The sequence below is a fragment of the Lissotriton vulgaris genome, chromosome 5 (genome assembly GCF_964263255.1).
Source record: "Lissotriton vulgaris chromosome 5, aLisVul1.2, whole genome shotgun sequence".
In the NCBI taxonomy this organism is placed as follows: domain Eukaryota; kingdom Metazoa; phylum Chordata; class Amphibia; order Caudata; family Salamandridae; genus Lissotriton; species Lissotriton vulgaris.
Window position 1 is genome coordinate 1545368489 of NC_141693.1, and position 27500 is coordinate 1545395988.

Sequence of the window (27500 nt, forward strand, 5' to 3'; positions counted from 1 at the left end):
AGCTCTGGATATTTCTAGAAGTGGAGAGAAACTGTTTTGACAGTAGTAAAAACTGCTCCTTTCTGGATATGCCAATTTACACACGCTCAAATGTTGTATACGTTTCATGAATCCTGACTTGCCCTATTCAAGTAGCTGAAAGCCTGTCACCACCTCTAGAAACAACAGTTACACCAATCCAATTCAAATCATTTTTTCCAAAGGAATATCTTCTGCCGGGTCAAAGTTGCATCTGACAAAGATAGGTGTTTAAAAATCTACTTTGTAGTTTCAGAACACCAACATGACTCTGAAGAGTACAGAAGTAAAATGGTACCATTTCAAAGTTCCTAATACCACATAAGCTTCTGAGCGGAAGCATGTAATAAATATATCAATTTTTCTGGAAAAGTAAGAGTGGATATTGGTTTTCAACTCAGATGGGACTCGAACCCACAATCCCTGGCTTAGGAGGCCAGTGCCTTATCCATTAGGCCACTGAGGCACAGATAAACATTTGCAGTCTAGAGGCATTATTTAAATGTATTCAATCGTCAAACACTGGTGTCTGCACACAGGACATTTCTCAGTTCTCTCCATAAGTAAACTTCCCATTTTCATCCTCTTCCATCCCCGACTTTAACACTCTGTTCTGTGCTATAATGGAGGCTCTGCATTTCGCGCAAGTGGAGAGAAATTGGAGGAGAACCACTTTCGACTCAATACTTCTTCTTTCCTGGATGCTTTTCTCAATAAACTGGGCTTTGACAGTGGTATCAAGCCGTCCTTGTCTTCAGCAGGACACAGAAACAGGCACCAAGTCTTCTAACCAAGTTCAACCACACTCTGCAACTTAATAGACCAATGCTTCACAAATTAGCCAACTGTGTCATCAGCAAAGGCAGCCAATGTGCCAATCCTTTATAATTCTTCTGTAGTACTTCTCTTTCTCGTAGGCAAAATTAGCATTTAACTGCACAAATCATACAGATTTTACACTTGAAGCACTCCATGAACACATACTTACACACCTTGCATTTCATCTACACACCCTTAAGCTAAAAACCCATTCTGTCAAGTCAAAATTCTGCAACCCTATTACATATTCCGTGCGTGTACATAGAAGCACTTCTTAATGCCACTAACATGAACAAGATTTTAGGCTGAAGATGCAATCTAAATGACTGTGCAGTATGTACTCCACTTCATGAATAATTAGGAATGAGAACATGATGGCTATAATAGTATTGGAAGAGTCTGCTTCCATTCTGAATGGAAATCTGACTTGTGTGACAATTGGCAAAAACCAACCACGAAGGGACTCAAACCTTCAATCTTCTGATCTGAAGTCAGACGCCTTATCCATTAGGCCACGCGGTCATATGTTCTGCTGTACTTATTTTTATAATGTAGGTGGTATGCAAGGATGGGAAATATGATATTGATAGTTATTTAGGTTTACATCCCATTGTGTGTTTTCAGCTCCTTTCAATTAAAGCACTCTTTTGGAATCTGTATAATGAAAATGTCACCAGTACGATAAGCTTTTGTTTTCTTTTTTGCATTTAAACCTCTTTCTTCATGAGAATAAAGCTCAGTTGTACGCTTTACATAGCTCTGGATATTTCTAGAGGTGGAGAGAAACTGTTTTGACAGTAGTAAAAACTGCTCCTTTCTGGATATGCCAATTTACACACGCTCAAAGGTTGTATACGTTTCATGAATCCTGACTTGCCCTATTCAAGTAGCTGAAAGCCTGTCACCACCTCTAGAAACAACAGTTACACCAATCCAATTCAAATCATTTTTTCCAAAGGAATATCTTCTGCCGGGTCAAAGTTGCATCTGACAAAGATAGGCGTTTAAAATCTACTTTGTAGTTTCAGAACACCAACATGACTCTGAAGAGTACAGAAGTAAAATGGTACCATTTCAAAGTTCCTAATACCTCATAAGCTTCTGAGCGGCAGCATGTAATAAATATATAAATTTTTCAAGAAAGGTAATACTGGATATTGGTTTTTACCTCAGATGGGACTCGAACCCACAATCCCTGGCTTAGGAGGCCAGTGCCTTATCCATTAGGCCACTGAGGCACAGATGAACACTAGCAGTCTAGAGGCATTATTTAAATGTATTCAATCGTCAAACACTGGTTTCTGCACACAGGACATTTCTCAGTTCTCTCCATAAGTAAACTTCCCATTTTCATCCTCTTCCATCCCCGACTTTAACACTCTGTTCTGTGCTATAATGGAGGCTCCGCATTTCGCGCAAGTGGAGAGAAATTGGAGGAGAACCACTTTCGACTCAACACTTCTTCTTTCCTGGATGCTTTTCTCAATAAACTGGGCTTTGACAGTGGTATCAAGCCGTCCTTGTCTTCAGCAGGACACAGAAACAGGCACCAAGTCTGCTAACCAAGTTCAACCACACTCTGCAACTTAATAGACCAATGCTTTACAAATTAGCCAACTGTGTCATCAGCAAAGGCAGCCAATGTGCAAAACCTTTATAATTCTTCTGTAGTACTTTTCTTTCTCGTAGGCAAAATTAGCACTTTAACTGCACAAATCATACAGATTTTTACACTTGAAGCACTCCATGAACACATACTTACACACCTTGCATTTCATCTACACACCCTTAAGCTAAAAACCCATTCTGTCAAGTCAAAATTCTGCAACCCTATTACATATTCAGTGCGTGTACATAGAAGCACTTCTTAATGCCACTAACATGGACAAGATTTTAGGCTGAAGATGCAATCTAAATGACTGTGCAGTATGTACTCCACTTCATGAATAATTAGGAATGAGAACATGATGGCTATAAGAGTATTGGAAGAGCCTGCTTCCATTCTGAATGGAAAGCTGAGTTGTGTGACCATTGGCAAAAACCGACCACGAAGGGACTCGAACCCTCAATCTTCTGATCCGAAGTCAGACACCTTATCCATTAGGCCACGCGGTCATATGTCCTACTGTGCTTATTTTTTATAATGTAGGTGGTATGCAAGGATGGGAAATATGATATTGATAGTTATTTAGGTTTACATCCCATTGTGTTTTTTCAGCTCCTTTCAATTAAAGCACTCTTTTGGAATCTATATAATGAGAATGTCACCAGTACGATAAGCTTTTGTTTTCTTTTTTGCATTTAAACCTCTTTCTTCATGAGATTAAAGCTCAGTTGTATGCTTTACATAGCTCTGGATATTTCCAGAAGTGGAGAGAAACTGTTTTGACAGTAGTACAAACTGCTCCTTTCTGGATATGCCAATTTACACACGCTCAAAGGTTGTATACGTTTCATGAATCCTGACTTACCCTATTCAAGTAGCTGAAAGCCTGTCACCACCTCTAGAAACAACAGTTACACCAATCCAATTCAAATCATTTTTTCCAAAGTAATATCTTCTGACGGGTCAAAGTTGTATCCGACAAAGATAGGTGTTAAAAAATCTACTTTGTAGTTTCAGAACACCAACATGACGCTGAAGAGTACAGAAGTAAAATGGTACCATTTCAAAGTTCCTAATACCTCATAAGCTTTTGAGCGGAAGCATGTAATAAATATATCAATTTTTCTGGAAAAGTAAGAGTGGATATTGGTTTTCACCTCAGATGGGACTCGAACCCACAATCCCTGGCTTAGGAGGCCAGTGCCTTATCCATTAGGCCACTGAGGCACAGATAACCACTTGCAGTCTAGAGGCATTATTTAAATGTATTCAACAGTCAAACACTGGTGTCTGCACACAGGACATTTCTCAGTTCTCTCCATAAGTAAACTTCCCATTTTCATCCTCTTCCATGCCCGACTTTAACACTCTGTTCTGTGCTATAATGGAGGCTCTGCATTTCGAGCAAGTGGAGAAAAATTGGAGGAGAACCACTTTCGACTCAACACTTCTTCTTTCCTGGATGCTTTTCTCAATAAACTGGGCTTTGACAGTGGTATCAAGCCGTCCTTGTCTTCAGCAGGGCAAAGAAACAGGCACCAAGTCTACTAACCAAGTTCAACCACACTCTGCAACTTAATATACCAATGCTTTGCAAATTAGCCAACTGTGTCATCAGCAAAGGCAGCCAATGTGCCAATCCTTTATAATTCTTCTGTAGTACTTTTCTTTCTCGTAGGCAAAATTAGCACTTTAACTGCACAAATCATACAGATTTTATACTTGAAGCACTCCATGGACACATACTTACACACCTTGCATTTCATCTACACACCCTTAAGCTAAAAACCCATTCTGTCAAGTCAAAATTCTGCAACCCTATTACATATTCTGTGCGTGTACATAGAAGCACTTCTTAATGCCACTAACATGAACAAGTTTTTAGGCTGAAGATGCAATCTAAATGACTGTGCAGTATGTACTCCACTTCATGAATAATTAGGAATGAGAACAGGATGGCTATAAGAGTATTGGAAGAGCCTGCTTCCATTCTGAAAGGAAATCAGAGTTGTGTGACCATTGGCAAAAACCGACCATGAAGGGACTCGAACCCTCAATCTTCTGATCCAAAGTCAGTCGCCTTATCCATTAGGCCACGCGGTCATATGTCCTTCTGTGCTTATTTTTATAATGTAGGTGGTATGAAATGATGGGAAATATGATATTGATAGTTATTTAGGTTTACATCCCATTGTGTGTTTTCAGCTCCTTTCAATTAAAGCACTCTTTTGGAATCTATATAATGAAAATGTCTCCAGTACGATAAGCTTTTGTTTTCTTTTTTGCATTTAAACCTCTTTCTTCATGAGAATAAAGCTCAGTTGTATGCTTTCCATAGCTCTGGATATTTCTAGAGGTGGGGAGAAACTGTTTTGACAGTAGTAAAAACTGCTCCTTTCTGGATATGCCAATTTACACACGCTCAAAGGTTGTATACATTTCATGAATCCTGACTTGCCCTATTCAAGTAGCTGAAAGCCTGTCACCACCTCTAGAAACAACAGTTACACCAATCGAATTCAAATCATTTTTTCCAAAGGAATATCTTCTGCCGGGTCAAAGTTGCATCTGACAAAGATAGGTGTTTAAGAATATACTTTGTAGTTTCAGAACACCAACATGACTCTGAAGAGTACAGAAGTAAAATGGTACCATTTCAAAGTTCCTAATACCACATAAGCTTCTGAGCGGAAGCATGTAATAAATATACCAATTTTTCTGGAAAAGTAAGAATGGATATTGGTTTTCACCTCAGATGGGACTCGAACCCAAAATCCCTGGCTTAGGAGGCCAGTGCCCTATCCATTAGGCCACTGAGGCACATATAAACACTTGCAGTCTAGAGGCATTATTTAAATGTATTCAATCGTCAAACACTGGTGTCTGCACACAGGACATTTCTCAGTTCTCTCCATAAGTAAACTTCCCATTTTCATCCTCTTCCATCCCCAACTTTAACACTCTGTTCTGTGCTATAATGGAGGCTCTGCATATCGCGCAAGTGGAGAGAAATTGGAGGAGAACCACTTTCGACTCAACACTTCTTCTTTCCTGGATGCTTTTCTCAATAAACTGGGCTTTGACAGTGGTATCAAGCCGTCCTTGTCTTCAGCAGGACACAGAAACAGGCACCAAGTCTCCTAACCAAGTTCAACCACACTCTGCAACTTAATAGACCAATGCTTCACAAATTAGCCAACTGTGTCATCAGCAAAGGCAGCCAATGTGCCAATCCTTTATAATTCTTCTGTAGTACTTCTCTTTCTCGTAGGCAAAATTAGCACTTTAACTGCACAAATCATACAGATTTTACACTTGAAGCACTCCATGAACACATACTTACACACCTTGCATTTCATCTACACACCCTTAAGCTAAAAACCCATTCTGTCAAGTCAAAATTCTGCAACCCTATTACATATTCCGTGCGTGTACATAGAAGCACTTCTTAATGCCACTAACATGAACAAGATTTTAGGCTGAAGATGCAATCTAAATGACTGTGCAGTATGTACTCCACTTCATGAATAATTAGGAATAAGAACATGATGGCTATAGGAGTATTGGAAGAGCCTGCTTCCATTCTGAATGGAAATCTGAGTTGTGTGACCATTGGCAAAAACCGACCACGAAGGGACTCGAACCCTCAATCTTCTGATACGAAGTCAGACGCCTTATCCATTAGGCCACGCGGTCATATGTCCTGCTGTGCTTATTTTTATAATGTAGGTGGTATGCAAGGATGGGAAATATGATATTGATAGTTATTTAGGTTTACATCCCATTGTGTGTTTTCAGCTCCTTTCAATTAAAGCACTCTTTTGGAATCTATATAATGAAAATGTCACCAGTACGATAAGCTTTTGTTTTCTTTTTTGCATTTAAACCTCTTTCTTCATGAGAATAAAGCTCAGTTGTATGCTTTACATAGCTCTGGATATTTCTAGAGGTGGAGAGAAACTGTTTTGACAGTAGTAAAAACTGCTCCTTTCTGGATATGCCAATTTACACACGCTCAAAGGTTGTATACGTTTCATGAATCCTGACTTGCCCTATTCAAGTAGCTGAAAGCCTGTCACCACCTCTAGAAACAACAGTTACACCAATCCAATTCAAATCATTTTTTCCAAAGGAATATCTTCTGCCGGGTCAAAGTTGCATCTGACAAAGATAGGTGTTTAAAAATCTACTTTGTAGTTTCAGAACACCAACATGACTCTGAAGAGTACAGAAGTAAAATGGTACCAGTTCCTAATACCACATAAGCTTCTGAGCGGAAGCATGTAATAAATATATCAATTTTTCTGGAAAAGTAAGAGTGGATATTGGTTTTCACCTCAGATGGGACTCGAACCCACAATCCCTGACTTAGGAGGCCAGTGCCTCATCCATTAGGCCACTGAGGCACAAAGAAACACTTGCAGTCTAGAGGCATTATTTAAATGCATTCAATCGTCAAACACTGGTGTCTGCACACAGGACATTTCTCAGTTCTCTCCATAAGTAAACTTCCCATTTTCATCCTCTTCCATCCCCGACTTTAACACTCTGTTCTGTGCTATAATGGACTCTCTGCATTTCGAGCAAGTGGAGAGAAATTGGAGGAGAACCACTTTCGACTCAACACTTCTTCTTTCCTGGATGTTTTTCTCAATAAACTGGGCTTTGACAGTGGTATCAAGCCGTCCTTGACTTCAGCAGGACACAGAAACAGGCACCAAGTCTCCTAACCAAGTTCAACCACACTCTGCAACTTAATATACCAATGCTTTGCAAATTAGCCAACTGTGTCATCAGCAAAGGCAGCCAATGTGCCAATCCTTTATAATTCTTCTGTAGTACTTTTCTTTCTCGTAGGCAAAATTAGCACTTTAACTGCACAAATCATACAGATTTTATACTTGAAGCACTCCATGGACACATACTTACACACCTTGCATTTCATCTACACACCCTTAAGCTAAAAACCCATTCTGTCAAGTCAAAATTCTGCAACCCTATTACATATTCCGTGCGTGTACATAGAAGCACTTCTTAATGCCACTAACATGAACAAGTTTTTAGGCTGAAGATGCAATCTAAATGACTGTGCAGTATGTACTCCACTTCATGAATAATTAGGAATGAGAACATGATGGCTATAAGAGTATTGGAAGAGCCTGCTTCCATTCTGAAAGGAAATCTGAGTTGTGTGACCATTGGCAAAAACCGACCACGAAGGGACTCGAACCCTCAATCTTCTGATCCAAAGTCAGTCGCCTTATCCATTAGGCCACGCGGTCATATGTCCTTCTGTGCTTATTTTTATAATGTAGGTGGTATGAAAGGTTGGGAAATATGATATTGATAGTTATTTAGGTTTACATCCCATTGTGTGTTTTCAGCTCCTTTCAATTAAAGCACTCTTTTGGAATCTATATAATGAAAATGTCTCCAGTACGATAAGCTTTTGTTTTCTTTTTTGCATTTAAACCTCTTTCTTCATGAGAATAAAGCTCAGTTGTATGCTTTACATAGCTCTGGATATTTCTAGAGGTGGAGAGAAACTGTTTTGACAGTAGTAAAAACTGCTCCTTTCTGGATATGCCAATTTACACACGCTCAACGGTTGTATACGTTTCATGAATCCTGACTTGCCCTATTCAAGTAGCTGAAAGCCTGTCACCACCTCTAGAAACAACAGTTACACCAATCCAATTCAAATCATTTTTTCCAAAGGAATATCTTCTGCCGGGTCAAAGTTGCATCTGACAAAGATAGGTGTTTAAGAATCTACTTTGTAGTTTCAGAACACCAACATGACTCTGAAGAGTACAGAAGTAAAATGGTACCATTTCAAAGTTCCTAATACCACATAAGCTTCTGAGCGGAAGCATGTAATAAATATACCAATTTTTCTGGAAAAGTAAGAATGGATATTGGTTTTCACCTCAGATGGGACTCGAACCCACAATCCCTGGCTTAGGAGGCCAGTGCCTTATCCATTAGGCCACTGAGGCACATATAAACACTTGCAGTCTAGAGGCATTATTTAAATGTATTCAATCGTCAAACACTGGTGTCTGCACACAGGACATTTCTCAGTTCTCTCCATAAGTAAACTTCCCATTTTCATCCTCTTCCATCCCCAACTTTAACACTCTGTTCCGTGCTATAATGGAGGCTCTGCATTTCGCGCAAGTGGAGAGAAATTGGAGGAGAACCACTTTCGACTCAACACTTCTTCTTTCCTGGATGCTTTTCTCAATAAACTGGGCTTTGACAGTGGTATCAAGCCGTCCTTGTCTTCAGCAGGACACAGAAACAGGCACCAAGTCTCCTAACCAAGTTCAACCACACTCTGCAACTTAATAGACCAATGCTTCACAAATTAGCCAACTGTGTCATCAGCAAAGGCAGCCAATGTGCCAATCCTTTATAATTCTTCTGTAGTACTTCTCTTTCTCGTAGGCAAAATTAGCACTTTAACTGCACAAATCATACAGATTTTACACTTGAAGCACTCCATGAACACATACTTACACACCTTGCATTTCATCTACACACCCTTAAGCTAAAAACCCATTCTGTCAAGTCAAAATTCTGCACCCTATTACATATTCCGTGCGTGTACATAGAAGCACTTCTTAATGCCACTAACATGAACAAGATTTTAGGCTGAAGATGCAATCTAAATGACTGTGCAGTATGTACTCCACTTCATGAATAATTAGGAATAAGAACATGATGGCTATAGGAGTATTGGAAGAGCCTGCTTCCATTCTGAATGGAAATCTGAGTTGTGTGACCATTGGCAAAAACCGACCACGAAGGGACTCGAACCCTCAATCTTCTGATACGAAGTCAGACGCCTTATCCATTAGGCTACGCGGTCATATGTCCTGCTGTGATTATTTTTATAATGTAGGTGGTATGCAAGGATGGGAAATATGATATTGATAGTTATTTAGGTTTACATCCCATTGTGTGTTTTCAGCTCCTTTCAATTAAATCACTCTTTTGGAATCTATATAATGAGAATGTCACCAGTACGATAAGCTTTTGTTTTCTTTTTTGCATTTAAACCTCTTTCTTCATGAGAATAAAGCTCAGTTGTATGCTTTACATAGCTCTGGATATTTCTAGAGGTGGAGAGAAACTGTTTTGACAGTAATAAAAACTGCTCCTTTCTGGATATGCCAATTTACACACGCTCAAAGGTTGTATACGTTTCATGAATCCTGACTTGCCCTATTCAAGTAGCTGAAAGCCTGTCACCACCTCTAGAAACAGCAGTTACACCAATCCAATTCAAATCATTTTTTCCAATGGAATATCTTCTGCCGGGTCAAAGTTGCATCTGACAAAGATAGGTGTTTAAAAATCTACTTTGTAGTTTCAGAACACCAACATGACTCTGAAGAGTACAGAAGTAAAATGGTACCATTTCAAAGTTCCTAATACCACATAAGCTTCTGAGCGGAAGCGTGTAATAGGTAAGGAGGTGGATTGGCCATCTTGTTCAAAACCCACCTGAATATTACTATTAAGAAAATCACCAATATTGGTCTGATTGAAGCCATTTATTTCTCTGTTGCTGATTCTGCCGCAGTCTACCTTACCGGCATCCTAGTTTACAACCCCCCTAAAGCCTCTCCCTCTGCCCTATCACAACTGGTGCACGTCATCACGGACCTATCCCTTAAGCACCCACACTTCATAGTTTTGGGTGATTTTAACCTCCACGTTGATGACCCCACCTGTACTCAAGCCGCACGTTTTCTCGACTCTCTTCAGAGCCTGAGTCTGACGCAACTCATCCATGGTCCGACGCACGTAGCGGGCCACACATTAGACCTTATTTTTTCCAACCTCCCAGGGACCATTACTCATCCTTCCCTCCCCCTTACATGGACCGATCACTTTTTGCTTGCGTTCAACATTCCTATCCCTCAGGCACCTATCCCGGTGGAACTGGGTTCAGACTATAGAAGAAAATGGCATAAGGTCACCTGCACTACCCTAGAGCCAATATTCAGCTGCCCTTTGGAGTCTTACTTAGGAAATATTGATGCCTGTGTCACTAAGTTTAACACGACCTTATCGGCTGCGATCGATGAAATTGCCCCTTGTACATCTATGTCATCTGCAAGATCCCGCCCATCTGCTCCTTGGTTTTCAGATGCTCTACGTAAAGAAAAAAGCCATTGTAAAAAACTCGAACGCAAATGGAGACTTACGTGTGACTCTGAGGCAAAAACTATCTACAGAACGGCCCTTAGGAAATTTACTAAATCAAAAAAACTGGCCATGAAAGAGTTTTTTGTCTCACAAATTAAAGACGCAGACAATTCGGTAAAAACACTGTTTAAAATTGTCAAGGATTTTGTAAAACCCCCTGCTATGACACCTAATAACCTTGCCAGTCAGTCTCTTTGCAATGGACTATCAGACTTCTATCAAGAAAAAATTGACAAAATCGCATCCTCCTTCCCTCCAGCTGTAGCTCCTGACCTTTCCCTTTCCCCGGTTTCAACTAACCAGGACACTGCTCCTACATTAGTGGCCTTTAAGGATCTCACTCCTAATCTTGCACGTAAACTACTATTACAGTGCAAATCTGGTTCCCCTTTGGACCCGGTTCCCTCAAAAATTATGAGTGAGTTGTCTACCTTACTGTTAGAGCCACTCACTTCCATTTGGAACGCCTCTCTACAACTAGGCCAATTCCCCTCAGCCTGGAAGGAAGCTTTGCTTGTGCCCATCTTAAAGAAATCTGATGCCGACCCCACGCAATTCAGTAATTATCGGCCTATTTCTCTCCTTCCAAAACCCGCGAAGGTTTTGGAAAAGGCAGTCCAACTACAACTAGCAGAATACCTAGAGACCAATTCTCTTCTGCATGACTCCCAGTCCGGTTTCCGGACTGGATTCAGTACTGAGACCGCACTGCTAGAAGTAGCAGAGACTGTGCGAGAGTGTGTGGCCAAGGGCGAGGAGGCCATGCTGGTCCTCCTCGACCTATCCGCCGCCTTCGATACGGTGTCCCATAAAATCCTTCTTGACCGTATGGAGCAGATTGGATTGAGCGGCGTCGCCCTATCGTGGTTGGGTTCTTTCCTCCAAGGACGATCACAGAGGGTTCTTCTCAGACCTTTCGAATCAGAATGTAAACCTCTGGTACGCGGAGTCCCACAGGGCTCAGCGTTAAGTCCTTTCTTCTTCAACGTTTACCTAGCCCGGTTGGCCAAGGTAGTAGAGGCATGTGGAGTCAGAGTGATCTCTTATGCTGATGATACTCAGCTCATATTTTCTTTTAGCGATCACTCTGACTCCAGCCTCTCCAGTTTCCGCCACTGTCTTGGCGAAATCTGTTCTTGGATGTCCACGAACCACCTGCGACTTAACACTGACAAGACGGAGGTTCTGTTCTTCAACCAAAAAATGACCATCCCACCTACATTATGGTGGCCAACGATACTTAACCCCCCCCCCACCCCGGTTCACTCTGCCCGTAATCTGGGGTTTATATTTGATGATACGCTATCCTGCAGCTCTCAAATCAATAAGGTCACTTCGGTCTGCTTTGGTAAATTAAAAATGATGAGGAAGATCTTTCCATTTTTGCCAATTGAGGCACGCAGAACTGTCACCCAGGCCTTAATTACCTCCCACCTGGATTATGCCAATAGTTTATATGCGGGGGCCCCTCTATACCAAATTGAACGTCTCCAGGTGGTGCAGAACGCTGCCGCAAGATTGATTGGCAATATCCCTTACAGACATCCTATCTCAGCGTTTCGTAAAGAGCTTCATTGGCTGCCTATAGCCAACCGTATTAAGTTCAAAACGCTCATCCTCGCCTTTCGAGCTTTGAATGGAACTGGCCCAGATTATTTAAGAAAGAGACTGAGATTGTCCCACTCGGTTAGGGATCTTCGTTCCAACAATCTGCGCCTCATGACTGTGCCAAGATTCCGTCGCACAAGAATGGGTGGCAGAGCTTTTGCTGTTTTTGCAGCCAAATATTGGAACAGTTCACCGATTGATCTTAGATTTGCCCCTTCTGAAGCGCTTTTCCGCAGACGCCTGAAGACTTGGCTATTGTCATCTATTTAGATTACTTCCTCTTCTCCTGCTGACAGTTTTAGCGCCGGGACACCCCTGTTGGGGGTAGCCGTGCGCTTTACAAAATCCGTAAATAAATAAACATGACTCTGAAGAGTACAGAAGTAAAATGGTACCATTTCAAAGTTCCTAATACCACTTAAGCTTTTGAGCGGAAGCATGTAATAAATATATCAATTTTTCTGGAAAAGTAAGAGTGGATATTGGTTTTTACCTCAGATGGGCCTCGAACCCACAATCCCTGGCTTAGGGGGCCAGTGCCTTATCCATTAGGCCACTGAGGCACAGATAAACACTTGCAGTCTAGAGGCAATATTTAAATGTATTCAATCGTCAAACACTGGTGTCTGTACACAGGACATTTCTCTGTTCTCTCCATAAGTAAACTTCCCATTTTCATCCTCTTCCATCCCCGACTTTAACACTCTGTTCTGTGCTATAATGGAGGCTCTGCATTTCGAGCAAGTGGAGAGAAATTGGAGGAGAACCACTTTCGACTCAACACTTCTTCTTTCCTGGATGCTTTTCTCAATAAAATGGGCTTTGACAGTGGTATCAAGCCGTCCTTGTCTTCAGCAGGACACAGAAAAAGGCACCAAGTCTCCTAACCAAATTCAACCAAACTCTGCAACTTAATAGACCAATGCTTTACAAATTAGCCAACTGTCTCATCAGCAAAGGCGGCCAATGTGCCAATCCTTTATAATTCTTCTGTAGTACTTTTCTGTCTCGTAGGCAAAATTAGCACTTTAACTGCACAAATCATACAGATTTTACACTTAAGGCACTCCATGAACACATACTTACACACCTTGCATTTCATCTACACACCCTTAAGCTAAAAACCCATTCTGTCAAGTCACAATTCTGCAAACCTATTACATATTCAGTGCGTGTACATAGAAGCACTTTTTAATGCCACTAAAATGGACAAGATTTTAGGCTGAAGATGCAATCTAAATGACTGTGCAGTATGTACTCCACTTCATGAATAATTAGGAATGAGAACATGATGGCTATAAGAGTATTGGAAGAGCCTGCTTCCATTCTGAACGGAAAGCTGAGTTGTGTGACCATTGGCAAAAACCAACCACGAAGGGACTCGAACCCTCACTCTTCTGATCCGAAGTCAGACGCCTTATCCATTAGGCCACACAGTCATATGTCCTGCTGTGCTTATTTTTATAATGTAGGTGGTATGCAAGGATGGAAAATCTGATATTCATAGTTATTTAGGTTTACATCCCATTGTGTTTTTTCAGCTCCTTTCAATTAAAGCACTCTTTTGGAATCTATATAATGAGAATGTCACCAGTACGATAAGCTTTTGTTTTCTTTTTGCATTTAAACCTCTTTCTTCATGAGATTAAAGCTCAGTTGTATGCTTTACATAGCTCTGGATATTTCCAGAAGTGGAGAGAAACTGTTTTGACAGTGGTACAAACTGCTCCTTTCTGGATATGCCAATTTACACACACTCAGAGGTTGTATACATTTCATGAATCCTGACTTGCACTATTCAAGTAGCTGAAAGCCTGTCACCACCTCTAGAAACAACAGTTACACCAATCCAATTCATATCACTTTTTTCCAAAGGAATATCTTCTGCCGGATCAAAGTTGCATCTGACAAAGATAGGTGTTTAAAAATCTACTTTGTAGTTTCAGAACACCAACATGACCCTGAAGAGTACAGAAGTAAAATAGTACCATTTCAAAGTTCCTAATACCTCATAAGCTTCTGAGCGGAAGCATGTAATAAATATATCAATTTTTCTGGAAAAGTAAGAGTTGCTATTGGTTTTCACCTCAGATGGGACTCGAACCCACAATCCCTGGCTTAGGAGGCGAGTGCCTTATCCATTAGGCCACTGAGGCACAGATAAACACTTGCTGTCTAGAGGCATTATTTAAATGTATTCAATTGTCAAACACTGGTGTCTGCCCACAGGACATTTCTCAGTTCTCTCCATAAGTGAACTTCCCATTTTCATCCTCTTCCATCCCCGACTTTAACACTCTGTTCTGTGCTATAATGGAGGCTCTGCATTTCGAGCAAGTGGAGAGAAATTGGAGAAGAACCACTTTCGACTCAACACTTCTTCTTTCCCGGATGCTTTTCTCAATAAACTGGGCTTTGACAGTGGTATCAAGCCGTCCTTGTCTTCAGCAGGACACAGAAACAGGCACCAAGTCTCCTAACCAAGTTCAACCACACTCTGCAACTTAATAGACCAATGCTTTACAAATTAGCCAACTGTGTCATCAGCAAAGGCAGCCAATGTGCCAATCCTTTATAATTCTTCTGTAGTACTTTTCTATCTCGTAGGGAAAATTAGCACTTTAACTGTACAACTCATACAGATTTTACACTTGAAGCACTCCATGAACACATACTTACACACGTTGCATTTGATCTACACACCTTTAAGCTAAAAACCCGTTCTGTCAAGACAAAATTCTGCAAACCTAGTACATATTCAGTGCGTGTACATAGAAGCACTTTTTAATGCCACTAAAATGGACAAGATTTTAGGCTGAAGATGTAATCTAAATGACTGTGCAGTATGTACTCAACTTCATGAATAATTTGGAATGAGAACATGATGGCTATAAGAGTATTAGAAGAGCCTGCTTCCATTCTGAATGGAAAGCTGAGTTGTGTGACCATTGGCAAAAACTGACCACGAAGGGACTCGAACCCTCAATCTTCTGATCCAAAGTCAGACGCCTTATCCATTAGGCCACGCGGTCATATGTCCTGCTGTGCTTATTTTTATAATGTAGGTGGTATGCAAGGATGGAAAATATGATATTCATAGTTATTTAGGTTGACATCCCATTGTGCTTTTTCAGCTCCTTTCAATTAAAGCACTCTTTTGGAATCTACTAAATGAGAATGTCACCAGTACGATAAGCTTTTGTTTTCTATTTTACATTTAAACCTCTTTCTTCATGAGATTAAAGCTCAGTTGTATGCTTTACATAGCTCTGGATGTTTCCAGAAGTGGAGAGAAACTGTTTTGACAGTAGTACAAACTGCTCCTTTCTGGATATGCCAATTTACACACGCTCAAAGGCTGTATATGTTTCATGAATCCTGACTTGCCCTATTCAAGTAGCTGAAAGCCTGTCACTCCTCTAGAAACAACAGGTACACCAATCCAATTCAAATAATTTTTTCCAAAGGAATATCTTCTGCCGGGTCAAAGTTGCATCTGACAAAGATAGGTGTTTAAAAATCCACTTTGTAGTTTCAGACCACCAACATGACTCTGAAGAGTACAGAAGTAAAATGGTACCATTTCAAAGTTCCTAATACCACATACGCTTCAGAGCGGAAGCATGTAATAAATATATCAATTTTTCTGGAAAAGTAAGAGTGGATATTGGTTTGTACCTCAGATGGGACTCGAGCCCACAAACCCTGGCTTAGGAGGCCAGTGCCTTATCCATTAGGCCACTGAGGCACAGATAAACACTTTCATTCTAGAGGCAATCTTTAAATGTATTCAATCGTCAAACACTGGTATCTGCACACAGGACATTTCTCAGTTCTCTCCATAAGTAAACTTCCCATTTTCATCCTCTTCCATCCCCGACTTTAACACTCTGTTCTGTGTTATAATGGAGGCTCTGCATTTCGAGCAAGTGGAGAGAAATTGGAGGAGAACCACTTTCGACTCAACACTTGTTCTTTCCTGGATCCTTTTCTCAATAAACTGGGCTTTGACAGTGGTATCAAGCCGTCCTTGTCTTCAGCAGGACACAGAAAAAGGCACCAAGTCTCCTAACCAAGTTCAACCACACTCTGCAACTAAATAGACCAATGCTTTACAAATTAGCCAACTGTGTCATCAGTAAAGGCAGCCAATGTGCCAATCCTTTTTAATGTTTCTGTAGTACTTTTCTATCTCGTAGGGAAAATTAGCACTTTAACTGCACAAATCATACAGATTTTACACTTGAAGCACTCCATGAACACATACTTACACACCTTGCATTTCATCTACACACCCTTAAGCTAAAAACCCATTCTGTCAAGTCAAAATTCTGCAAACCTATTACATATTCAGTGCGTGTACATAGAAGCACTTTTTAATGCCACTAAAATGGACAAGATTTTAGGCTGAAGATGCAATCTAAATGACTGTGCAGTATGTACTCCACTTCATGAATAATTAGGAATGAGAACATGATGGCTATAAGAGTATTGGAAGAGCCTGCTTCCATTCTGAACGGAAAGCTGAGTTGTGTGACCATTGGCAAAAACCAACCACGAAGGGACTCGAACACTCAATCTTCTGATCCGAAGTCAGACGCCTTATCCATTAGGCCACGCAGTCATATGTCCTGCTGTGCTTATTTTTATAATGTAGGTGGTATGCAAGGATGGAAAATATGATATTCATAGTTATTTAGGTTTACATCCCATTGTGTTTTTTCAGCTCCTTTCAATTAAAGCACTCTTTTGGAATCTATATATTGAGAATGTCACCAGTACGATAAGCTTTTCTTTTCTTTTTTGCATTTAAACCTCTTTCTTCATGAGATTAAAGCTCAGTTGTATGCTCACATAGCTCTGGATATTTCCAGAAGTGGAGAGAAACTGTATTGACAGTAGTACAAACTGCTCCTTTCTGGATATGCCAATTTACACACACTCAAAGCTTGTATACATTTCATGAATCCTGACTTGCCCTATTCAAGTAGCTGAAAGCCTGTCACCACCTCTAGAAACAACAGTTACACTAATCCAATTCAAAAAATTTTTTCCAAAGGAATATCTTCTGCCTGGTCAAAGTTGCATCTGACAAAGATAGGTGTTTAAAAATCTACTTTGTAGTTTCAGAACACCAACATGACCCTGAAGAGTACAGAAGTAAAATGGTACCATTTCAAAGTTCCTAATACCTCATAATCTTCTGAGCGGAAGCATGTAATAAATATATAAATTTTTCTGGAAAAGTAAGAGTTGATATTGGTTTTCACCTCAGATGGGACTTGAACCGACAATCCCTGGCTTAGGAGGACAGTGCCTTATCCATTTGGCCACTGAGGCACAGATAAACACTTGCAGTCTAGAGGCAATATTTAAATATATTCAATTGTCAAACACTGGTGTCTGCACACAGAACATTTCTCAGTTCTCTCCATAAGTAAACTTCCCATTTTCATCCCTCTTCCATCCCCGACTTTAACACTCTGTTCTGTGCTATAATGGAGGCTCTGCATTTCGAGCAAGTGGAGAGAAATTGGAGGAGAACCACTTTCGACTCAACACTTCTTCTTTCCTGGATGCTTTTCTCAATAAACTGGGCTTTGACAGTGGTATCAAGCCGTCCTTGTCTTCAGCAGGACACAGAAACAGGCACCAAGTCTCCTAACCAAGTTCAACCACACTCTGCAACTTAATAGACCAATGCTTTACAAATTAGCCAACTGTGTCATCAGCAAAGGCAGCCAATGTGCCAATCCTTTATAATTCTTTTAGAAGTACTTTTCTTTCTCGTAGGCAAAATTAGCACTTTAACTACACACATCATACAGATTTTACACTTGAAGCACTCCATGAACACATACTTACACACCTTGCATTTCATCTACACACCCTTAAGCTAAAAACCCATTCTGTCAAGTCAAAATTCTGCAAACCTATTACATATTCAGTGCATGTACATAGAAGCACTTTTTAATGCCACTAAAATGGACAAGATTTTAGGCTGAAGATGTAATCTAAATGACTGTGCAGTATGTACTCCACTTCATGAATAATTAGGAATGAGAACATGATGGCTATAAGAGTATTAGAAGAGCCTGCTTCCATTCTGAATGGAAAGTTGAGTTGTGTGACCATTGGCAAAAACCGACCACGAAGGGACTCAAACCCTCAATCTCCTGTTCCGAAGTCAGATGCCTTACCTATTTGGCCACGCAGTCATATATCCTGCTGTGCTTATTTTTATAATGTATGTGGTATGCAAGGATGGAAAATATGATATTCATAGTTATTTAGGTTTACATCCCATTGTGTTTTTTCAGCTCCTTTCAATTAAAGCACTCTTTTGGAATCTATATAATGAGAATGTCACCAGTACGATAAGCTTTTGTTTTCTTTTTTGCATTTAAACCTCTTTCTTCATGAGATTAAAGCTCAGTTGTATGCTTTACATAGCTCTGGATATTTCCAGAAGTGGAGAGAAACTGTTTTGACAGTAGTACAAACTGCTCCTTTCTGGATATGCCAATTTACACACGCTCAAAGGTTGTATATGTTTCATGAATCCTGACTTGCCCTATTCAAGTAGCTGAAAGCCTGTCACCACCTCTAGAAACAACAGTTACACCAATCCAATTCAAATCATTTTTTCCAAAGGAATATCTTCTGCCGGGTCAAAGTTGCATCTGACAAAGATAGGTGTTTAAAAATCTACTTTGTAGTTTCAGAACACCAACATGACTCTGAAGAGTACAGAAGTAAAAAGGTACCATTTCAAAGTTCCTATTACCACATAAGCTTCTGAGCGGAAGCATGTAATAAATATATCTATTTTTCTGGAAAAGTAAGAGTGGATATTGGTTTTTACCTCAGATGGGACTCGAACCCACAAACCCTGGCTTAGTAGGCCAGTGGCATTAGGCCACTAAGGCACAGATAAACACTTGCATTCTAGAGGCAATATTTAAATGTATTCAATCGTCAAACACTGGTGTCTGCACACAGGACATTTCTCAGTTCTCTCCATAAGTAAACTTCCCATTTTCATCCCTCTTCCATCCCCGACTTTAACACTCTGTTCTGTGCTATAATGGAGGCTCTGCATTTCGAGCAAGTGGAGAGAAATTGGAGGAGAACCACTTTCGACTCAACACTTCTTCTTTCCTGGATGCTTTTCTCAATAAACTGGGCTTTGACAGTGGTATCAAGCCGTCCTTTTCTTCAGCAAGACACAGAAACAGGCACCAAGTCTCCTAACCAAGTTCAACCACACTCTGCAACTTAATAGACCAATGCTTTACAAATTAGCCAACTGTGTCATCAGCAAAGGCAGCCAATGTGCCAATCCTTTATAATTCTTCTGTAGTACTTTTCTTTCTCATAGGCAAAATTAGCACTTTAACTGCACAAATCATACAGATTTTACACTTGAAGCACTCCATGAACACATACTTACACACCTTGCATTTCATCTACACACCCTTAAGCTAAAAACCCATTCTGTCAAGTCAAAATTCTGCAAACCTATTACATATTCAGTGCGTGTACATAGAAGCACTTTTTAATGCCACTAAAATGGACAAGATTTTAGGCTGAAGATGCAATCTAAATGACTGTGCAGTATGTACTCCACTTCATGAATAATTAGGAATGAGAACATGATGGCTATAAGAGTATTGGAAGAACCTGCTTCCATTCTGAACGGAAAGCTGAGTTGTGTGACCATTGGCAAAAACTGACCACGAAGGGACTCAAACCCTCAATCTTCTGATCCGAAGTCAGACGCCTTATCCATTAGGCCACGCGGTCATATGTCCTGCTGTGCTTATTTTTATAATGTAGGTGGTATGCAAGGATGGAAAATATGATATTCATAGTTATTTAGGTTTACATCCTGTTGTGTTTTTTCAGCTCCTTTCAATTAAAGCACTCTTTTGGAATCTATTTAATGAGAATGTCACCAGTACGATAAGCTCTTGTTTTCTATTTTACATTTAAACCTCTTTCTTCATGAGATTAAAGCTCAGTTGTATGCTTTACATAGCTCTGGATTTTTCCAGAAGTGGAGAGAAACTGTTTTGACAGTAGTACAAAGTGCTCCTTTCTGGATATGCCAATTTACACACGCTCAAAGGTTGTATATGTTTCATGAATCCTGACTTGCCCTATTCAAGTAGCTGAAAGCCTGTCACCACCTCTAGAAACAACAGTTACACCAATCCAATTCAAATCATTTTTTCCAAAGGAATATCTTCTGCCGGGTCAAAGTTGCATCTGACAAAGATAGGTGTTTAAAAATCTACTTTGTAGTTTCAGACCACCAACATGACTCTGAAGAGTACAGAAGTAAAATGGTACCATTTCAAAGTTCCTAATACCACATACGCTTCAGAGCGGAAGCATGTAAGAAATATGTCAATTTTTCTGGAAAAGTAAGAGTGGATATTGGTTTATACCTCAGATGGGACTCGAACCCACAAACCCTGGCTTAGGAGGCCAGTGCCTTATCCATTAGGCCACTGAGGCACAGATAAACACTTTTATTCTAGAGGCAATATTTAAATGTATTCAATCGTCAAACACTGGTATCTGCACACAGGACATTTCTCAGTTCTCTCCATAAGTAAACTGCCCATTTTCATCCTCTTCCATCCCCGACTTTAACACTCTGTTCTGTGTTATAATGGAGGCTCTGCATTTCGAGCAAGTGTAGAGAAATTGGAGGAGAACCACTTTCGACTCAACACTTGTTCTTTCCTGGATGCTTTTCTCAATAAACTGGGCTTTGACAGTGGTATCAAGCCGTCCTTGTCTTCAGCAGGACACAGAAAAAGGCACCAAGTCTCCTAACCAAGTTCAACCACACTCTGCAACTAAATAGACCAATGCTTTACAAATTAGCCAACTGTGTCATCAGTAAAGGCAGCCAATTTGCCAATCCTTTATAATGTTTCTGTAGTACTTTTCTATCTCGTAGGGAAAATTAGCACTTTAACTGCACAAATCATACAGATTTTACACTTGAAGCACTCCATGAACACATACTTACACACCTTGCATTTCATCTACACACCCTTAAGCTAAAAACCCATTCTGTCAAGTCAAAATTCTGCAAACCTATTACATATTCAGTGCGTGTACATAGAAGCACTTTTTAATGCCACTAAAATGGACAAGATTTTAGGCTGAAGATGCAATCTAAATGACTGTGCAGTATGTACTCCACTTCATGAATAATTAGGAATGAGAACATGATGGCTATAAGAGTATTGGAAGAACCTGCTTCCATTCTGAACGGAAAGCTGAGTTGTGTGACCATTGGCAAAAACCGACCACGAAGGGACTCGAACCCTCAATCTTCTGATCCGAAGTCAGATGCCTTTTCCATTAGGCCACGCAGTCATATGTCCTGCTGTGCTTATTTTTATAATGTAGGTGGTATGCAAGGATGGAAAATATGATATTCATAGTTATTTAGGTTTACATCCCATTGTGTTTTTTCAGCTCCTTTCAATTAAAGCACTCTTTTGGAATCTATATATTGAGAATGTCACCAGTACGATAAGCTTTTGTTTTCTTTTTTGCATTTAAACCTCTTTCTTCATGAGATTAAAGCTCAGTTGTATGCTCACATAGCTCTGGATATTTCCAGAAGTGGAGAGAAACTGTTTTGACAGTAGTACAAACTGCTCCTTTCTGGATATGCCAATTTACACACACTCAAAGCTTGTATACATTTCATGAATCCTGACTTGCCCTATTCAAGTAGCTGAAAGCCTGTCACCACCTCTAGAAACAACAGTTACACTAATCCAATTCAAAACATTTTTTCCAAAGGAATATCTTCTGCCTGGTCAAAGTTGCATCTGACAAAGATAGGTGTTAAAAAATCTACTTTGTAGTTTCAGAACACCAACATGACCCTGAAGAGTACAGAAGTAAAATGGTACCATTTCAAAGTTCCTAATACCTCATAATCTTCTGAGCGGAAGCATGTAATAAATATATAAATTTTTCTGGAAAAGTAAGAGTTGATATTGGTTTTCACCTCAGATGGGACTCGAACCCACAAACCCTGGCTTAGTAGGCCAGTGCCTTATCCATTAGGCCACTAAGGCACAGATAAACACTTGCATTCTAGAGGCAATATTTAAATGTATTCAATCATCAAACACTGGTGTCTGCACACAGGACATTTCTCAGTTCTCTCCATAAGTAAACTTCCCATTTTCATCCTCTTCCATCCCCGACTTTAACACTCTGGTCTGTGCTATAATGGAGACTCTGCATTTCGAGCGAGTGGAGAGAAATTGGAGGAGAACCACTTTCGCCTCAACACTTCTTCATTCCTGGATGCTTTTCTCAATAAACTGGGCTTTGACAGTGGTATCAAGCCGTCCTTTTCTTCAGCAAGACACAGAAACAGGCACCAAGTCTCCTAACCAAGTTCAACCACACACTCTGCAACTTAATAGACCAATGCTTTACAAATTAGCCAACTGTGTCATCAGCAAAGGCAGCCAATGTGCCAATCCTTTATAATTCTTCTGTAGTACTTTTCTTTCTCATAGGCAAAATTAGCACTTTAACTGCACAAATCATACAGATTTTACACTTGAAGCACTCCATGAACACATACTTACACACCTTGCATTTCATCTACACACCCTTAAGCTAAAAACCCATTCTGTCAAGTCAAAATTCTGCAAACCTATTACATATTCAGTGCGTGTACATAGAAGCACTTTTTAATGCCACTAAAATGGACAAGATTTTAGGCTGAAGATGCAATCTAAATGACTGTGCAGTATGTACTCCACTTCATGAATAATTAGGAATGAGAACATGATGGCTATAAGAGTATTGGAAGAACCTGCTTCCATTCTGAACGGAAAGCTGAGTTGTGTGACCATTGGCAAAAACTGACCACGAAGGGACTCAAACCCTCAATCTTCTGATCCGAAGTCAGACGCCTTATCCATTAGGCCACGCGGTCATATGTCCTGCTGTGCTTATTTTTATAATGTAGGTGGTATGCAAGGATGGAAAATATGATAATCAAGACCATAGACTCCGCTCCAGCCCCTCCACCTCTGCTCAGTCACTTTCCTTGCATGGATCTCGAAGTATTGGAGTCCATGGCTCGGAAAGTAAAATCCGGATCTCCATCTGATCCGGCACCCCCTGAGGCCATGATGTTGGTCCTTCAGACTGTCCTACCGATCATTAGGAACCTGCTAAATGCCTCCTTTGCCTCGGGCATCGTCCCATTCTGCTTGGAAACGGGCGATGGTCCGAGCGCTGATAAAAAAGCCCAATCTGGAACCATCGGATTTTGGGAACTATCGTCCGATTTCCCTGCTTCCCTGGGTGAGTAAGATCGCGGAGAGGTATGTCAATCTCCAGCTGGTCAGCTTCCTTGAGGATAACCAGCTGCTAGACACCACCCAGACAGGGTTCAGGCCTAAGCATGGAACAGAATCCGCCCTCCTAATGGTCATCGAGGAGTCCAGGAAAATCCTTGATCAGGGAGGATCAGTGGCAGTGGTCCTCCTTGATCTCAGTGCGGCATTCGATACGGTCAGTCATGCCACCTTACTGAACCGTCTTTCGAATGTCGGCATTGTGGACAAGGCGTGGCTCTGGTTAAAATCTTTCTTGAGCGACAGGTCATTCCAAGTGTTTGATGGACAGACAGTGTCTTCTAGCATTCCCCTGAAGTGCGGAGTCCCGCAGGGCTCCTCATTAAGCCCCGCGCTTTTCAACATCTATATGAGGCCACTGGCTGAGGTAGTTCGTCCGTATGGAGTTAAGATCATATCCTATGCGGACGATACCCAGCTGGTGGTCTCATTAGCGCAGGAGGCTCTTCAACCACGATCAGAGGGACTTACCAAATGTCTGGAGGAGGTGAAGACCTGGATGACTCAGTCATCATTAAAACTTAATGGTGACAAAACGGAGCTCATGCTCCTGGGCCCCGCCGACCCCACATTTTTCAATTCACTGTGGCCCCCCTGTCTAGGTCCCCCCCCGGCCCCGAAGGATAACATCAAAAGCCTAGGGGTATGGCTGGACAGGAGTCTCTCACTCAACACCCAGGCCACAAAGCTTTCAGCCACCTGCTTTGGAATACTCAGGACACTGAAGAAAGTTCTTCCTTTGCTCCCAATGGAGGCAAAGCAGATAGCCATACAGGGCCTGATACAATCACGGCTGGACTCCAACAACGTCCTATATCTGGGTGCACCAGAGTACACCTTAAAGAGACTACAGCTGGTACAAAACTGTGCCGCGCGTACTTTGCTGCAGATTCCTCGCAGATTGTCAGTAAAGGCGGCTCTGACCAATCTTCACTGGCTCCCAGTACGTAAGAGAGTCTTTTTTAAAGCAATGTGTATTGCCCATCAAGCTTTCTGGGATTCGGGTCCTCCAATCACCCGTGATCTTGTAAGCCAGTATCACCCAGGTAGAAATTTGCGCTCTAGTCAGGCCTTCATGGCAGCAGTCCCCAGAGTCAAAAGGTCTAGAACTGGCGGAAGGACGTACGCCTTTAATGCTGCCAAGTTCTGGAATTCCCTCCCGTTTCACCTGAGATCCAATCCTGATCTCGTTTCCTTCCGTAAACAATTAAAAACACACCTATTCAATTCTGTCTAACTTAACTTAGCTTTCCTTCCCTCTTCTTCTGGTTCCCAACCTCTTATCCTTCACTGGTTCCTTTTAGCGCTTGGACGCCTCAGGGCAGCAATCGCGCTGTTATAAATTCACTTTCATTCATTCATTCATTCATTTAGGTTTACATCCCGTTGTGTTTTTTCAGCTCCTTTCAATTAAAGCACTCTTTTGGAATCTATTTAATGAGAATGTCACCAGTACGATAAGCTTTTGTTTTCTATTTTACATTTAAACCTCTTTCTTCATGAGATTAAAGCTCAGTTGTATGCTTTACATAGCTCTGGATTTTTCCAGAAGTGGAGAGAAACTGTTTTGACAGTAGTACAAAGTGCTCCTTTCTGGATATGCCAATTTACACACGCTCAAAGGTTGTATATGTTTCATGAATCCTGACTTGCCCTATTCAAGTAGCTGAAAGCCTGTCACCACCTCTAGAAACAACAGTTACACCAATCCAATTCAAATCATTTTTTCCAAAGGAATATCTTCTGCCGGGTCAAAGTTGCATCTGACAAAGATAGGTGTTTAAAAATCTACTTTGTAGTTTCAGACCACCAACATGACTCTGAAGAGTACAGAAGTAAAATGGTACCATTTCAAAGTTCCTAATACCACATACGCTTCAGAGCGGAAGCATGTAAGAAATATATCAATTTTTCTGGAAAAGTAAGAGTGGGTATTGGTTTATACCTCAGATGGGACTCGAACCCACAAACCCTGGCTTAGGAGGCCAGTGCCTTATCCATTAGGCCACTGAGGCACAGATAAACACTTTTATTCTAGAGGCAATATTTAAATGTATTCAATCGTCAAACACTGGTATCTGCACACAGGACATTTCTCAGTTCTCTCCATAAGTAAACTTCCCATTTTCATCCTCTTCCATCCCCGACTTTAACACTCTGTTCTGTGTTATAATGGAGGCTCTGCATTTCGAGCAAGTGTAGAGAAATTGGAGGAGAACCACTTTCGACTCAACACTTGTTCTTTCCTGGATGCTTTTCTCAATAAACTGGGCTTTGACAGTGGTATCAAGCCGTCCTTGTCTTCAGCAGGACACAGAAAAAGGCACCAAGTCTCCTAACCAAGTTCAACCACACTCTGCAACTAAATAGACCAATGCTTTACAAATTAGCCAACTGTGTCATCAGTAAAGGCAGCCAATTTGCCAATCCTTTATAATGTTTCTGTAGTACTTTTCTATCTCGTAGGGAAAATTAGCACTTTAACTGCACAAATCATACAGATTTTACACTTGAAGCACTCCATGAACACATACTTACACACCTTGCATTTCATCTACACACCCTTAAGCTAAAAACCCATTCTGTCAAGTCAAAATTCTGCAAACCTATTACATATTCAGTGCGTGTACATAGAAGCACTTTTTAATGCCACTAAAATGGACAAGATTTTAGGCTGAAGATGCAATCTAAATGACTGTGCAGTATGTACTCCACTTCATGAATAATTAGGAATGAGAACATGATGGCTATAAGAGTATTGGAAGAACCTGCTTCCATTCTGAACGGAAAGCTGAGTTGTGTGACCATTGGCAAAAACCGACCACGAAGGGACTCGAACCCTCAATCTTCTGATCCGAAGTCAGATGCCTTATCCATTAGGCCACGCAGTCATATGTCCTGCTGTGCTTATTTTTATAATGTAGGTGGTATGCAAGGATGGAAAATATGATATTCATAGTTATTTAGGTTTACATCCCATTGTGTTTTTTCAGCTCCTTTCAATTAAAGCACTCTTTTGGAATCTATATATTGAGAATGTCACCAGTACGATAAGCTTTTGTTTTCTTTTTTGCATTTAAACCTCTTTCTTCATGAGATTAAAGCTCAGTTGTATGCTCACATAGCTCTGGATATTTCCAGAAGTGGAGAGAAACTGTTTTGACAGTAGTAAAAACTGCTCCTTTCTGGATATGCCAATTTACACACACTCAAAGCTTGTATACATTTCATGAATCCTGACTTGCCCTATTCAAGTAGCTGAAAGCCTGTCACCACCTCTAGAAACAACAGTTACACTAATCAAATTCAAAACATTTTTTCCAAAGGAATATCTTCTGCCTGGTCAAAGTTGCATCTGACAAAGATAGGTGTTAAAAAATCTACTTTGTAGTTTCAGAACACCAACATGACCCTGAAGAGTACAGAAGTAAAATGGTACCATTTCAAAGTTCCTAATACCTCATAATCTTCTGAGCGGAAGCATGTAATAAATATATAAATTTTTCTGGAAAAGTAAGAGTTGATATTGGTTTTCACCTCAGATGGGACTCGAACCCACAAACCCTGGCTTAGTAGGCCAGTGCCTTATCCACTAGGCCACTAAGGCACAGATAAACACTTGCATTCTAGAGGCAATATTTAAATGTATTCAATCATCAAACACTGGTGTCTGCACACAGGACATTTCTCAGTTCTCTCCATAAGTAAACTTCCCATTTTCATCCTCTTCCATCCCGACTTTAACACTCTGTTCTGTGCTATAATGGAGACTCTGCATTTCGAGCAAGTGGAGAGAAATTGGAGGAGAA

At 40.7% G+C, this 27500-nt stretch overlaps 20 non-coding genes across 20 annotated transcripts; all 20 read right to left on the reverse strand.

The window, feature by feature from the left end:
* Positions 1-411: 411 nt before the first annotated feature.
* TRNAR-CCU (transfer RNA arginine (anticodon CCU)) lies at positions 412-484 on the reverse strand. Its single transcript has one exon. It is a non-coding gene; the product is annotated as a tRNA-Arg (tRNA).
* Positions 485-2002: 1518 nt separating this feature from the next.
* Positions 2003-2075, reverse strand: TRNAR-CCU (transfer RNA arginine (anticodon CCU)). Its single transcript has one exon. It is a non-coding gene; the product is annotated as a tRNA-Arg (tRNA).
* Positions 2076-2879: 804 nt separating this feature from the next.
* Positions 2880-2952, reverse strand: TRNAR-UCG (transfer RNA arginine (anticodon UCG)). Its single transcript has one exon. It is a non-coding gene; the product is annotated as a tRNA-Arg (tRNA).
* A 645-nt stretch (positions 2953-3597) lies between these two features.
* On the reverse strand, positions 3598-3670 carry TRNAR-CCU (transfer RNA arginine (anticodon CCU)). The gene has a single exon. It is a non-coding gene; the product is annotated as a tRNA-Arg (tRNA).
* A 1520-nt stretch (positions 3671-5190) lies between these two features.
* TRNAR-CCU (transfer RNA arginine (anticodon CCU)) lies at positions 5191-5263 on the reverse strand. Its single transcript has one exon. It is a non-coding gene; the product is annotated as a tRNA-Arg (tRNA).
* Positions 5264-6066: 803 nt separating this feature from the next.
* On the reverse strand, positions 6067-6139 carry TRNAR-UCG (transfer RNA arginine (anticodon UCG)). The gene has a single exon. It is a non-coding gene; the product is annotated as a tRNA-Arg (tRNA).
* Positions 6140-8369: 2230 nt separating this feature from the next.
* On the reverse strand, positions 8370-8442 carry TRNAR-CCU (transfer RNA arginine (anticodon CCU)). Its single transcript has one exon. It is a non-coding gene; the product is annotated as a tRNA-Arg (tRNA).
* An 802-nt stretch (positions 8443-9244) lies between these two features.
* TRNAR-UCG (transfer RNA arginine (anticodon UCG)) lies at positions 9245-9317 on the reverse strand. Its single transcript has one exon. It is a non-coding gene; the product is annotated as a tRNA-Arg (tRNA).
* Positions 9318-12761: 3444 nt separating this feature from the next.
* On the reverse strand, positions 12762-12834 carry TRNAR-CCU (transfer RNA arginine (anticodon CCU)). The gene has a single exon. It is a non-coding gene; the product is annotated as a tRNA-Arg (tRNA).
* Positions 12835-13637: 803 nt separating this feature from the next.
* Positions 13638-13710, reverse strand: TRNAR-UCG (transfer RNA arginine (anticodon UCG)). Its single transcript has one exon. It is a non-coding gene; the product is annotated as a tRNA-Arg (tRNA).
* A 1520-nt stretch (positions 13711-15230) lies between these two features.
* On the reverse strand, positions 15231-15303 carry TRNAQ-UUG (transfer RNA glutamine (anticodon UUG)). The gene has a single exon. It is a non-coding gene; the product is annotated as a tRNA-Gln (tRNA).
* Positions 15304-15946: 643 nt separating this feature from the next.
* TRNAR-CCU (transfer RNA arginine (anticodon CCU)) lies at positions 15947-16019 on the reverse strand. Its single transcript has one exon. It is a non-coding gene; the product is annotated as a tRNA-Arg (tRNA).
* Positions 16020-20004: 3985 nt separating this feature from the next.
* On the reverse strand, positions 20005-20077 carry TRNAR-UCG (transfer RNA arginine (anticodon UCG)). The gene has a single exon. It is a non-coding gene; the product is annotated as a tRNA-Arg (tRNA).
* Positions 20078-20721: 644 nt separating this feature from the next.
* TRNAR-CCU (transfer RNA arginine (anticodon CCU)) lies at positions 20722-20794 on the reverse strand. The gene has a single exon. It is a non-coding gene; the product is annotated as a tRNA-Arg (tRNA).
* Positions 20795-21597: 803 nt separating this feature from the next.
* On the reverse strand, positions 21598-21670 carry TRNAR-UCG (transfer RNA arginine (anticodon UCG)). The gene has a single exon. It is a non-coding gene; the product is annotated as a tRNA-Arg (tRNA).
* A 643-nt stretch (positions 21671-22313) lies between these two features.
* TRNAS-ACU (transfer RNA serine (anticodon ACU)) lies at positions 22314-22386 on the reverse strand. The gene has a single exon. It is a non-coding gene; the product is annotated as a tRNA-Ser (tRNA).
* An 805-nt stretch (positions 22387-23191) lies between these two features.
* Positions 23192-23264, reverse strand: TRNAR-UCG (transfer RNA arginine (anticodon UCG)). The gene has a single exon. It is a non-coding gene; the product is annotated as a tRNA-Arg (tRNA).
* Positions 23265-25633: 2369 nt separating this feature from the next.
* Positions 25634-25706, reverse strand: TRNAR-CCU (transfer RNA arginine (anticodon CCU)). Its single transcript has one exon. It is a non-coding gene; the product is annotated as a tRNA-Arg (tRNA).
* An 803-nt stretch (positions 25707-26509) lies between these two features.
* TRNAR-UCG (transfer RNA arginine (anticodon UCG)) lies at positions 26510-26582 on the reverse strand. The gene has a single exon. It is a non-coding gene; the product is annotated as a tRNA-Arg (tRNA).
* A 643-nt stretch (positions 26583-27225) lies between these two features.
* Positions 27226-27298, reverse strand: TRNAS-ACU (transfer RNA serine (anticodon ACU)). Its single transcript has one exon. It is a non-coding gene; the product is annotated as a tRNA-Ser (tRNA).
* Between the last annotated feature and the right edge of the window lie 202 nt (positions 27299-27500).